The 12401-nt window shown below is 48.0% G+C and overlaps 1 protein-coding gene across 1 annotated transcript in view; it reads left to right on the top strand.

Moving 5' to 3' along the window:
* The first annotated feature begins 420 nt into the window (after positions 1-420).
* C11H1orf21 (chromosome 11 C1orf21 homolog) overlaps positions 421-12401 on the top strand; it is a 202202-nt gene continuing 190221 nt past the window's right edge. The window contains exon 1 of the mRNA XM_076547612.1: positions 421-773. The gene's annotated coding sequence lies outside the window, so the exon portion shown is untranslated. The remainder of the gene's footprint in view (positions 774-12401) is intronic.

The raw sequence follows: 12401 nt of genomic DNA, 5'->3' as shown, positions 1-12401 counted from the left end.
CACCACCCTCCCGCTGCACCCACACCCGCCACAGACACGCAGTCGGCCCTTCCTTGCAACACACACACACACACACACACACACACACACACACACACACACACACACACACACACACACACACTGGGCTCGCTCCCCTTCTCCCTACACGCACAGCACACGCGCACACACGCACACAAGCAGACAGACATCCTCCAGCTTGCCTACCCTCCTCCCTCCCCGCAGTCCCGGCCGCCCGGGGCCCCTCTTCCCGGAGCGCCGCGCCCGGCGGCCCCCGCAGGCCCCGCCCCGGGGGAGGAGAGCCGGACGCGCGCGGGAGCCGGGGAGGGGAGGGGACGGGAGGGGAGGGGAGGGGACGGGCGGCGGGGGAGTGTCTGGCTGCCCCCGCCCCTCGAGTGAGCGACTGGGCGCGGAGGTCCCCTCCCTCCTCGCTCCGGAGTCTGCCAGCTCCCGCTCGCTCCCTGCCCACTCCCGGGGGGCTGTTCCGTGGCGCGGCCGCCGCGGCCACCGCTTCTTTCACACTTTAGTTGCGAGCGGGCGCGCCGCGCTCAGTGACTGGAGAGCTGGCCGCACGCCGCCTTCCCGCACGCACGCACGCGGGCCCGGCTCCGGGGTTTTCTGCTTTTACTCCAGGCGGCGGGGAGGAGGGGGAGCCCCGGCCACACTGTAGGAAGGAGGAGGACGTGGAGGAGGGAGGAAGAGCGCAGGCGAGGAGGCCAGGGGCGGGGGGCGGGGGGCTTGCCACCTTCAGCCCCCCCCCGCGAGCGCCCAAGGTAAGCGGGAGCCACCGCCGGCGCGCTGGGCATCCCGGGTGGGCGAGGAGGGAGGCCGGGGCGCGGGAGGGGGGGGGGGTTGTCTGCCGAAAGGATGGGAGCCGCGATCCTGGCGTTTGCCGGCACTCTGCCCGGGCTGGGCTGCTGCTTCTACTGCTGCTGCTGCTTGCTGCCGCTGCGGGGCTGCTGGGGCTGCCCGCTGCAAGGGACCGGAGCCAGGCTGGGGGAGCTGCGGGGGGGGGGGGGGGGGGCGTCTGCTTGCTGGGTGGAGGGGTTGGGATGCGGTTAGGGCTGCTGACGACTTTCGTCACATCGAGGCCTGGGTGGCTGGTGTGAGACACCCCTCCCTTCCCACCCGCACCCCGCGCCGCCCTCAGCCTTCCTGCTCTCTCTCGAGCTTTGCCTGTAGCCACTGTTACTTTGCAAGCAGGAGCTGGGAAGAGAGAGAGAGAGAGAGAGAGAGAAAAAAAAAACACCCAAATTTAGAATCTTTTGCTAAGTCTCCAGGTCCCTTCGCTCGCTCCCACTGATGGTGCGTTTATGTGGGTGATGTGATCTCCGGGATTTCTGAAGTTTTGACCTTTTCGGGGTGGCTTGTTTTCTGTACATCTGTTTGCCTTCCTGGGTGTATTTATTATTTGTGCCCTTGCGCGGCCGCCCGAGGGTGCTTGCTTATATTCCAGGAGCAGATTTCTCTCCCCTCTGCAGGCAGTTCGAGGAGAAGTGCCGCGGCGGCGGCGGCGGCGCCTGGGCTGCCTTTGCTCAGCTGCTTAATGTCCTTCCTTATCATCCACCCTGCCCCCTCCCTCCAGAGAGAGATCCTTTTTTTTTTCCTTTTTGCCCATATTTAATGTTTGTGTGGGAGAAGTCCTTAGGCTGAAAGGCTTCCATCGCCCATTCATTCCTCTTGTGAAGGCCCTGAATGGCTCAGGCATGTTGATAATACCATTTGGGGGTGCCTTCCTTCGCTTTATAGAGTTGCTTGGCCAGAGATAAAAATATACACACACCCGAACACGCATTCATCTCGAGAGATAGCAAGCGCAGTTTGAGAGGGAAGTGATTTGTTTCCAGTAGGAAGTTGACAACCTATGAGATACCTTCCTCGTCTGTGAGTTCGGAAAAGAGTTTTAAAATAGAGCTTGTGCTCTGCGTGGCTGGAAGACAGCCCTAAGTTCGGTTACTGAGCTGCTCTGAAAGTGATACACCCTGATCAACCAGAAGCTCAGTGAAGACGCTCTACTCTGACTCAGACATTGGGAGGGGGGCCGCTTGGCCACAGATGTCCTGCAGGACTTCTTTTTTTTTTTTTTTTTTCCTTTTTAGACGCGTGGGGGAACTGACAAGCTCCTTACGCACATGGTTCTAAGGAACACCTTCCAATTCAAGGGAGCGATGGGTTCACTTTCTACCTAAGGAGAATGACCTTTGAGTTTGGTGGAATTGGGATAGACCAGGATGACCCAAGCGCCTGGTGTGGGCCTGGACTGCTTCAGCTCCGATGGGGGAAGATGAGGTGATGGTTACGAAGGGTGGGTGAAGTCCTAGGTGCAGAATTTGGGGGTTTCCACCCTTTTTCCTACTTCTGGAGCTGGGGTATGGGCTGTGTTGGCTGTCTGGAAATCCAGTTGATGGGATTTGGAAATTAATCTGGACACCATCATCTGTTTGTTTTCCTACTTCTAAGGAAGGAAGGGTCGGTGGGATAACACAAGCCAGCGTATTTAAATTTGGAAACTATGCTGGAATCAGCACTTCGGAGACCAGAGGTGCAGCATTGAAATGTAATCTCTCCTAACGTCTGGTACTGGGCAGACTAGGCTTAGAGAGCAGGACAGTTAGGAAGGCAGCGGGAACGGGTGCTCTGGACCCTTTGATGGGAGAATGTCTTGGGGGCTGAGGTCCCTCTGTCCTCCCGCTCTTATCTAGTTTGTACAAACTCTACCCATACACCCCTTCTCCCTTAGAACATACATTCCACTTGCCCTCCGCCCACTTGTGTGGTAGAGAGGATCCACATCGTCCAGCCGGAAAAAGTTCATTCCAGAAGGATCCCAATGTCCTTAGCTTCCTCCTTTCTTCTTTAGCTGAAAACAAACAAACAAACAAACAAACAAACAAAACAACAACCCTGATAATTTTGCTTTCTTGGCTAGTAATTTACTCTTCTCTAACCTACCTCCCTTAGTCATTTTGCATGGATTTCTGGGAGCTGATAGGGCACCGTATAAAGTGGTTTGATGGGATCTTGTCAAAGGAGGTGGACCAAGTTCCTGAAGATGACACCTGAGGTTGTCAGGTTGTTTTCCATCCTTCAGATCAGATGTGCCTGGGCACTCTCTCTGTCTCTTGCGTGTGTGTGCGCGCGCGCGCGCGCGCGCACACACACACACACACACACACACTTAAAAGAAGTGACTTGAATCTCTTGAAGAGTCACAAGATATGAATGAAGAACTTCTCCATTCATTGGTTCTGTCTGTTGTGACTGATTCACACACACTACCAAGGACGAAGAGGGTTCACACCTCGTACCATGTCCAGGCTGCGGTGTTTTAGTATGGTGTTGGATTTGGCACTGAGCAACCTTTGCTCAAGGTTGTGTCCCAGTGGCTTGCTCTAGGCTCTTGTTTCTCCACTTCTAACGCATGCTCTTTATCAGGGAAGATGTCAAAAGCCAAGTGTCCCCATGCTTCCCTTAAGTCAGAAAGATGCAGAGGACATTTATACAGCGAGACCTAAGTGTACCGATCACCCCAGGCTCCGTTTGAACTCATCTATATAACTGGTAGCCATATAAACACCTTTTGTGGCAAAGCACATTTGAATACAAAGGTCATGGGCTTTTGTATCCTTCCAAGTTTTCTTCCAGCCCGAGTTTGAGGATAGACTATGATGGTAATTCTGGCCAGACCCTGTGGAAGAAGAATGTTAGTTAACAGAATGGTCTTGTAAGAAAGTGCTTTGTTTTCCTTCAGCTTGTTAGAATTGAGTACCAGGGGGCGTGGCATCGCTTTGTGTGTCCTGAATGTATTTTTTTTCTTCCTGCTGGGTTGCTGATGTCTCAGGCTGTGGGTACTCCTTTAAACTGTGTACTTCTGGGTCTCCTCATGGCTTAACTCATGAAACCTAAACTGACCAGAGTTGTGGGGTTGAGGCTATGCACGGGCCTGAACAGGAGAGTTTCAGCAAGCCCTCTGCCAATTGTCAGTCAGAGGCGAGGCTTGGCATATTCGCTCTTACAATGCAATTTTACGTGAAAGTGATTTTCACGTAACAGTTGATTTGCGTCCAGCTTTTCAGGACCCAGTTGACTGTGTAAAGCCACCCAGACATCTTGTAAATAAGAATTCACTCCGATAATGGAGGGCTTAGACTTAGTTTCATGAAAAAGTACATCTCTTCAAAAATACTGTTTTGGAAATGATTATAGGGCAGACTCCACCCTCCAGCGAGTGGAGGGTTGTGGGAGATGATACAGGTGTGAAGACCCCCCACAGTGTACGCGGTAGGTGTTCAGATGTTTCTCTGGTCATTCTCTACTTTAGTATGTAAAAGTATCTTAATAACCTTTTTATTTATTGCGTGTTCATGTGTATGTGAACACATGTATATGTGCATGCATTCAGGAGTCCGTTTTCTTCCTGCACCATGTGGGTCCCAGGGGTCAAACTCAGGTCGCGTCGGGCATGGTAGCTTGTGACCCATGTCACTGACCCAAGTAGAAATAATTTTATATTACTAATCTGTTTTTTAGCAAATATGTGAGTTTTAAGCTATTTCATGGTCCTTCTTAGAGCATAGAAATATAGTGTGGGAGAAGTAAATTGTTCTCCATAAAGCCTGAAAAGCAGATTGTAACAGACAGTGCAAAATACTGTTTAGAAAACTACACACACACACACACACACACACACACACACACACACACACGGGTCTTTCTGTGCAAGGAAGAACTGCAGTACTAAACCTGTGCTTTTTAAAAATGGTGACAGTTTTGACTTTTAGGGCTCGTAATTTAAGAGCTTATCTGAAGTGGTATGTAAATTATACATACACATATTTTTTTAAAGTAGGCAATCATTTAGCCTGTCTCAGTTCTGAAGTTTAATTTTACAAGTTACAGTTGCAGTAAGTAACAACATGACATGCTGCGGTCGTGACAGGAGTGCCTGGGGGTAAAGCAGGATAGGATAAACCTGGAGATGAATGCGCAGCAGTGTCCGCAGTCACCAGCTATTAATATGAGCCTTGCTTTGCTGTGAATGTGTAGCTGGAAAAATGTATTTCCTCGGCGGTGAGTTGCTCTGTTCCCTAGCCTTGGGAAAGAGTACAGCTTCCCTAATCTGAATGCCAACGACTGACCGAGCTACTTGGAAGACAGAAGCCCCCCTGGCAGCTGGCAGGGCATACCACTTTGCACTTGGAAGTCACTCAAATAGTGATCAAACTGAAGGAATTAACTTCATTAGTTCAGGTCTGTCATGTGTTAAAACCTCGGAGAAATACATTAGACACAGATAGAGTTTTTTAATAAATCTGTGTGGTAGTTTATTAAGATTGCGTGTTCTGCATCGGGGTGGAGTTTTTGAAACATACTTGGCAGGGAAGTAAACACGGCAAACGTGATCCTGGAACAGATAACCTCAGCTCTGAGCTAGGGTCGTCTTCATTTGGAATAGCCAGGATTTCCATAGCTGATGAATCCTTCTCTCCTGTGATCTTCAGCTTATTTGTCTGAGCTTAGCTGACACCTATACCTCCCATGCTTCATTCTCTCTCTTAGGGTTTTCTTTTCAGGTCTGTAGTCTCCCTGGACATTCAGCTGCAGTGGTAGCAGTCGGGGCTTCCATGCTGGCGTCTCTCCTGGTGGCGAGGTCCCAGGAGAGCTCCAGCACTCCCAACTCTCAGTGTATTGGGTCCGCAGCTGCTTCCTCCAAAATAACCTGGAAAAAGGCAACGTGGAGTCTTGCCCAGTGCAGTGAGCTCACTCAGGCTCCCAGCATCCTGGGGCTCTCTCGGAAATCTGTTCTCTTGGGCTGGCCTTGCTAGGCTCCAGTTCCTCTGCCAAATATCCCTTTCACTTTCCTGTTCTTCCTGGAGCTGTTCCATGCTTTTCTGTCCATAGATGTCTACCCACAGCCCCTCGGGCTTTCTCCTCCTGCCTCTGTATTTTTACCTGCAAGACAAGGTTCCTTTGAGAATGGGCTGCACTTGTTTCTTACCCAGGAGCCACTTTCTCCATGCGCCTCCCACCTGCTGCCCAAACCCAGCTCCTCCCCTCTGCCCTCAGGGCCCCTCTGCTGGGTGTCCAACTTTGCCCTACTCCTCCTCATCCCTCCCACCCTCTCTTCCCCCTCAAGCCTTAGATCTTCCAGCACATACCTGCCTCTGCCTGCCTCACAGCCTCCTACCATCTCTACAGACGTGTTTACAGGATTCGTGGGTCGACAGTCATAGAAGTTCAGGGAACTTTGGGACTCATTTTCACTTTTGATTCCACGGTGCTGTCCTGTAGACTTGAAAGGCTCCCAGGTCATTTGTGGAGCACTGCGCTTCTTTGCTAATCACTCCGAGAGTCCGTCCTTCGCTGGATCGTAGCGAGAGGAAATATCCTGATGATGACTGCTGTTTTTAGAAGTTTGATCAACAGATCTCGGAAAGCATCTCACAGCTTTCCATGATGGTCCCGTTCAAAGGCTTTATTACGCACCAGATTCTGCTCCCTAATCACAAGTAGAATGGTTTCATCATTTCATCTTCTTTATCCTTTCTTCTCTTTTGGTTAAATAAACATTGCTATACCTTAAAACACACACACACACACACACACACACACACACACACACACACACACACACCCTCCCTCTCCATTTGCTATCATTTTATAGTTCTCTATGAGAGTTTGATAAGCTCCCGGGACACATTTCTGCCAAGCCGAGGCTCTGTAGCCAACACCTCATGTTGTTGATTGTACCCGTAAGCCTGTAGTCTATGCTGACCTTACCAGGGAGACTAGAGCGAGTGGAAAAGGTGTTCGGGTGAGGACTGCGACCTCCATGAGTGAAATGAAATGCAGCCCAGTGGTAGGTAGGGCACTTTTCTAACAGGTCTGAGGTCCTCGGTTTGATTCTCAGAGCCAGGGGAAAAAAAATAATAAAGAGAGAAAAAAAAGCAAAGCCACGTAAGCCATTGACCCGTTAATGCAGGGCTGGCCTTTTTAGAACATTGGACTTGAATGTGCAGTGAGTGCGCACTTTAGAGAAAGGTGCCCTTACTGTGTGACAGGGAGACTGTGGGGTTAAGGCACGATTCCCCCTCTGGCGGCCCTCTGTTTTATTTGATGGTGGCAGATAGCTCATTGGTTTGAGTTCAAACATATATATGTATGTATATATATATATATATATATATATATATATATATATATATACCCCTCTTCACTGGTGACTTACGGCTTTTCCTGCCTGTGAAGTACATTTGTTTCCCGGGAATGTGGGGACGTTTTTCATACCCGTTCTCAGAGAGGTAAGTGATAAGTGAAGTGCGTCTCCTAACAGCCTGCGAGGCGCCGTGCGCACCCCAGCCACTCCTGGCAGCTTCTCCTTGAACTTCGGGGTTGAGAAAGAGGACTGCGTTCGTTGTCTCCAGTACGGTAGAGGCCTTGCGGTCACATGGCTTCTTGTGAGCAGACCCGAGGGCCCTGGGTGGGGTAAGGTGACACAGAGATGGTTTCTGTGTGCCAAGAGGTGACTTCAGTTCTGTCTGCAAGTTCTATCAGAAGCAGTTCTCCCAAAATAGTCCTGGATAATCCAGTTCCCAGGCTTAGAAGGTTACGAGGGGATAAGCAACATGTACCTCATTGTGTATCTCACACAGATACTTGGATGGAGGAATTCACAGTCTAGGAATCTCTCGGGGTTGGTTAATGTCTCCTGAAAGTCCAGATGTTCCGTTTTCTATGCTAGAGACCTGTGACACTTGGAGAAAGCTCCCCCGAAGCAAGTCTGCTTACCTTTGTGGCTTCCTCAGGCCAGCCTTGGGATGGCCTCCTCCTTACTGTTTCTCTTGAGACTGAAGTCAAGTCTGACTTTCTCAAGTCGGAGTTCAAATCCTTCATGCTCCAAGGAACTCTCTCTGATCTAAGAGTAGCTTGTTCCTTGCCTTCCATGTATTCCTGTAGCCATATTTTATTATTACTTTTGGTTTTAGGTTAGATAATCTTTTTCTTTTTCAGTGCAGAGAATGGAACCCAGGATGTTATGCTAGACAAGCCTCCCTACCACTGAGTTACATCCCCCACCCATCATTTATGTACTTTCTTGGTCCCAGCCAAATATGTGCTCTTCTGTCCTGCCCACCAAGCCAAAAGAGTTGATTGTGTTGTATAAGTAGTTATTGGTTGATTGACAGCTAGTAATTGATGTGAAGCTTGGAATTTTTTTTTTTTTTTTTTTTTTTTTTTAATGAAAATGGTGTTCCCATTAAAAATTCTCTTTAACTAAATGAGGAAGTCTAGTCTGGATGGAGAAAGATAGAGTTGTTGGCCAAGGTTAAGGCAACTAATCTTTCTTATTTGCTCCAGTAATTTATTGAACAAACATTTGCTTTGGTTGATGACGATTTGTGTCATTGAAGTGCCTGGCACCAGGGAGATGCTGGAGATACAGAGACCAAGAGGCCTGGCCCTGGCTTTGTGTAGCTAGTTCCCAGGCAAGCAGGGGAATTGTCCCGTGAGCACATGATCTGTGGTGAATGCACAAAGGTGCATTGGGAGCTGAGATAAGAAAGCACTCGCGTTGGGAGACAGGCCCACAGGACACCCATTTGCCCTGGGAACAGCCTTGGTTTACTCCTCCTGCTGAACACTGCTACAAAGTACCCCATCACCCCTCTAGAGTCTTAGGTTGGACAATAACTTACAGTTTGATAGGTTTTTATTTTTCTCACTGTGCTCATTCATTGACTCGTAGGCCCGTTTAGAGATTGGCATTCTGGGATACACAGGTCTGGGAGCAGCGGGTAGATGAGGCAGGCCGCTGCAGGCAGAAGAGCCTCTGTGGTGAGGAGCCAGGTGGGTATGGCTCTGTGTGGCTGTTCTTTCCAGGTGATGGAGAGCTGGACGCTGAGGTTGATGAGCTGTGTAGCGTTCACAGTGGAGTTTGGACTTTGACCCAGCGTCTAAGCAGTGGGAGTCACTGGAAGAGGGAAGGCACATCTTTTTTTTTTTTTTTTTTGGCATGGTCATTTCTGGAGTGTAGACAACTGTGGGATTACTGCCAGCCTGGTCAGGGATGCTGAGAGCTAAGTTCATGCCTAAGCCTGGAGAAGCGGTATAGGAGAAGGATGAAAAACAACCACAGAATCGGAGGGAACCAGTGCAATTGGGAGGGAAAAGGATGAAAGAGAGTGAAGGGTAACTGCTCATATTTTCTGAATGGATCATGCTCACTGAGATGAAACTCCAAGCACTGAGGGAAAAAGGGACCGAGTCAGTTTTAAATAGACTGTGTTTCAGGTGTGTGTGCTCTCTTGGATGGAGCGGCCTAATAGCAGCTGAAATTCTGGCCTGGCTTTCAGAAGAGAGGTTGGGATAGAATTACAGGTTTGATCTCCGCTCAGTCATCATTTCTTAGGGAATCATTTTGCAGTTTCCACGGCAAGGTTCAATCCCTCTACTCTACCTTCTTACTGTACCATGCGACTCCTCCCGTGTACACCATCTCCGTGTTGCGATTGCGTGTTCATCTTGGTGATCTTTGGATTCACAGTAATACTGTACCCCAACCCAAGTGTAAAGCACATGAGGGCAAGACTTACCTCTTTGAACCTTCCCTGTTTAAAAAAAAAAAGTCCTATCATACATGGAGGGTAGGGCACATGTTTGTTGAGTAGGTATGTGGATGGATGGATGATGGATGGATGGATAGATGGATGAATAAATGGATGAAATGTGGTAGGTGCTACTGTGATTTGATATGAGATTGCCCTGGGAATATATGTAGGAGAAAACAGAGCATTGAATTCTGGGAAACTTCAGCCTTCAAGATGTGTGATTGAAAGGACAGAGAGGAAAATTGCAAAATGGAGATTCTCCAAGAGGCAAGCAAACTAGGGAAGAGAAGGGGAAAGAGAGGATCCAGCAGTGAAGGATCCAGCAGTGGTGTTTGGTCAGAATTCTTGCATGAGGAAGTAAAATAATACTGACGATTACTCAGGATTTGTGATGTCTCTTATTAATGAGAGCTGGGAATATCTACTTCATTGAAGACTATCAAGTATCTCCCCATTCTTCAGAAAATGCTGGCAACTTGCCATCGTTACGCTAGGGTATGCTTCATGCGAAGCTTCACGTTCTATCACTGTGTTAATTCGGGTGTTCAGAAATCTCAGTGTACCACTGTCTAACCTCTGCCAGCACCCGAGGAGGTGGTAACAAATTGGAGCTGTGTTTCGGAAGGAGGATGAAACAGCACACTGTTTAAGCATTGTGAATTTACGAGTGTATGTATTGATTTATAAGGGGATAAAAATACACCCTGCAGCTGAATAGCCCTTACAACTAGCCACACGGTTGCAATGTTACCACAAAAGATCGTGAATTGTCTCTTTTCTGCAGAAGTGGAGGCTGGGAAGCCCTGTCATTAAAGATCTGTAGTGTAAGTAGGGAAGCCCAAGGAAAGTCTGATCTTGGTTTTGGTCTCTGCAGAGAGATTTGATGCAGAGAGACTGGAGGTAGAGGCGGGTGATGCATCCTAATGTAGTGGGAAGGGTATCGGCTTTTGAGTCACAGATTCTGTTCCGATCCCTCCACTTCTAGCTTGTGATCTTGACTTACAGCAGCAATACTTGGCCATTATTAACTGAAGCTAATGTGTACTGTATTGACTCTGCTCTCAGGCACTGGACTGAGTACGTTACGTAGATTCTCTTCTTCAGTGTTTGCAGTAGCTAGCTGCAACACTCACCCTTACTTCTGCTTTGTAAATAGGAAACATTGAGAGGCAGCATGCTTGGGACCTTCACCAAAGTCTTGTGGGTAACAAGTCGTGGTGATGAGACCGGAATTAATTTCCCTGACGCCGTCGTAAGGTTTTTGAATAATTTACTCCTTGCCAGCTGTGTCCTCCCCTCTGCCTGTTCCCCCTCTACCTGTGTTTCTTTTTGAAGCGTTACAGACCAGATTATCATCTTGTCTGTTCCTACTAGATTACTGTTTCTAAAAGATAAGGGACCATTTTTTCATATAACCATAACATTATCGTGTCTAAACTTGTTTCAACAGCAGTCCTTTTTTTTTTAAATCAAATATCCCAAGAGCAGATTCTCTTGATTGTTTCTTTCTGTTTTTTTAGTGATTCCTTTGTGACATTCAGGATCCAAACGATGTTCACAGCTGAGGGATGCATCTGTTTTTATAGATAGGTTTCCTCTCTCTTTATCTGCGTCCCTTCCTCATTTTCCTCCCTCAAGTCTATTTGTTGAAGAGACAACAGCGTGTGTCCTGTGAGGTTTCTGCATTCTGTGACTTTTCTGGTTGCATCTTTTTGTTTTTTTGGTTTTTTTTTTTTTTTTTGGTTTTTCGAGACGGGGTTTCTCTGTGTAGCTTTGCGCCTTTCCTGGAACTCACTTTGTAGCCCAGGCTGGCCTCGAACTCACAGAGATCCGCCTGCCTCTGCCTCCGAGTGCTGGGATTAAAGTTGTGTACCACCACCGCCCGGCTCCTGGTTGCATCTTTACATTCTATTCTTTACCGTTTTTCCTGCACACTGGTACCCAGCCCACTCCGTGAGGTCACAGACACCCTGCTTCTTTGGGGAAGGAGTTAAGAGAAAGGACCTTGACTGAGGTCTCCTGGTACTGAGTGATGTGCTGAGACTGTAATCCTGGCTCTAGTGGATGATGAGTCAGTGGGCTTTGTTGTTGTCAACCTGTCCCTTCATTGATAGAGTTATCCCGGACCCTTCCAGCTGCTGAGGGTCACTGTCACTGCAGAACAGGTTATAAAATCAGGATAGCCTTGGATCTGCACTCACTGGCTGGAACTTTTCTCTCTGAAGCATATCAACCATTTGGTTACCTTGAGGTGTATGCCTTTTGGTATAGTTAATGATTGGTTTCCTTCCCTCTCTTTTAATTAATGTTCAAAATAATGACTTAATTTTCTAGTATCTTCCAAATGAGACCAGTGAAGTATTTTTGTTATATTGTTTATGTAAATATCATTATGAACACATGGATTTTAATGCAGTTTGTACTTAAACCCCCTGCAATTCTTTATTGATTTTCATACTTTTTTTTTTCTAGACAGGGTCTTGCTTTTAGACCAGGCTGGCCTCCAATTGGCAATCTTCCTGCCTCAGCCTCCAGATTGTTATTTATTTTGACGTTCTGTCTACATTTTCCAGTGGGAGAGTCTTTAAATTGGTTTCTGAATCTGCTTGACAAGACTAGGAAGTCATTGATAGATTCATTACTTTCTGGTTTAACAAGGTATTTAAGATTTATGTTGCATTTTTCCTGCCTCAGATCTTCATTAGTGATAAATGGTATTTAGAGTTATCTGCTATTCCAGAGCCTAGATATTAAGGCTTCTTGCTGCCTCTAGACCTTATTGCTTGTTTTTTC

The sequence above is a fragment of the Peromyscus maniculatus genome, chromosome 11, assembly GCF_049852395.1.
Source record: "Peromyscus maniculatus bairdii isolate BWxNUB_F1_BW_parent chromosome 11, HU_Pman_BW_mat_3.1, whole genome shotgun sequence".
NCBI classification, from domain to species: Eukaryota; Metazoa; Chordata; class Mammalia; order Rodentia; family Cricetidae; genus Peromyscus; species Peromyscus maniculatus.
This window is presented reverse-complemented; position numbering and strand designations above follow the sequence as displayed.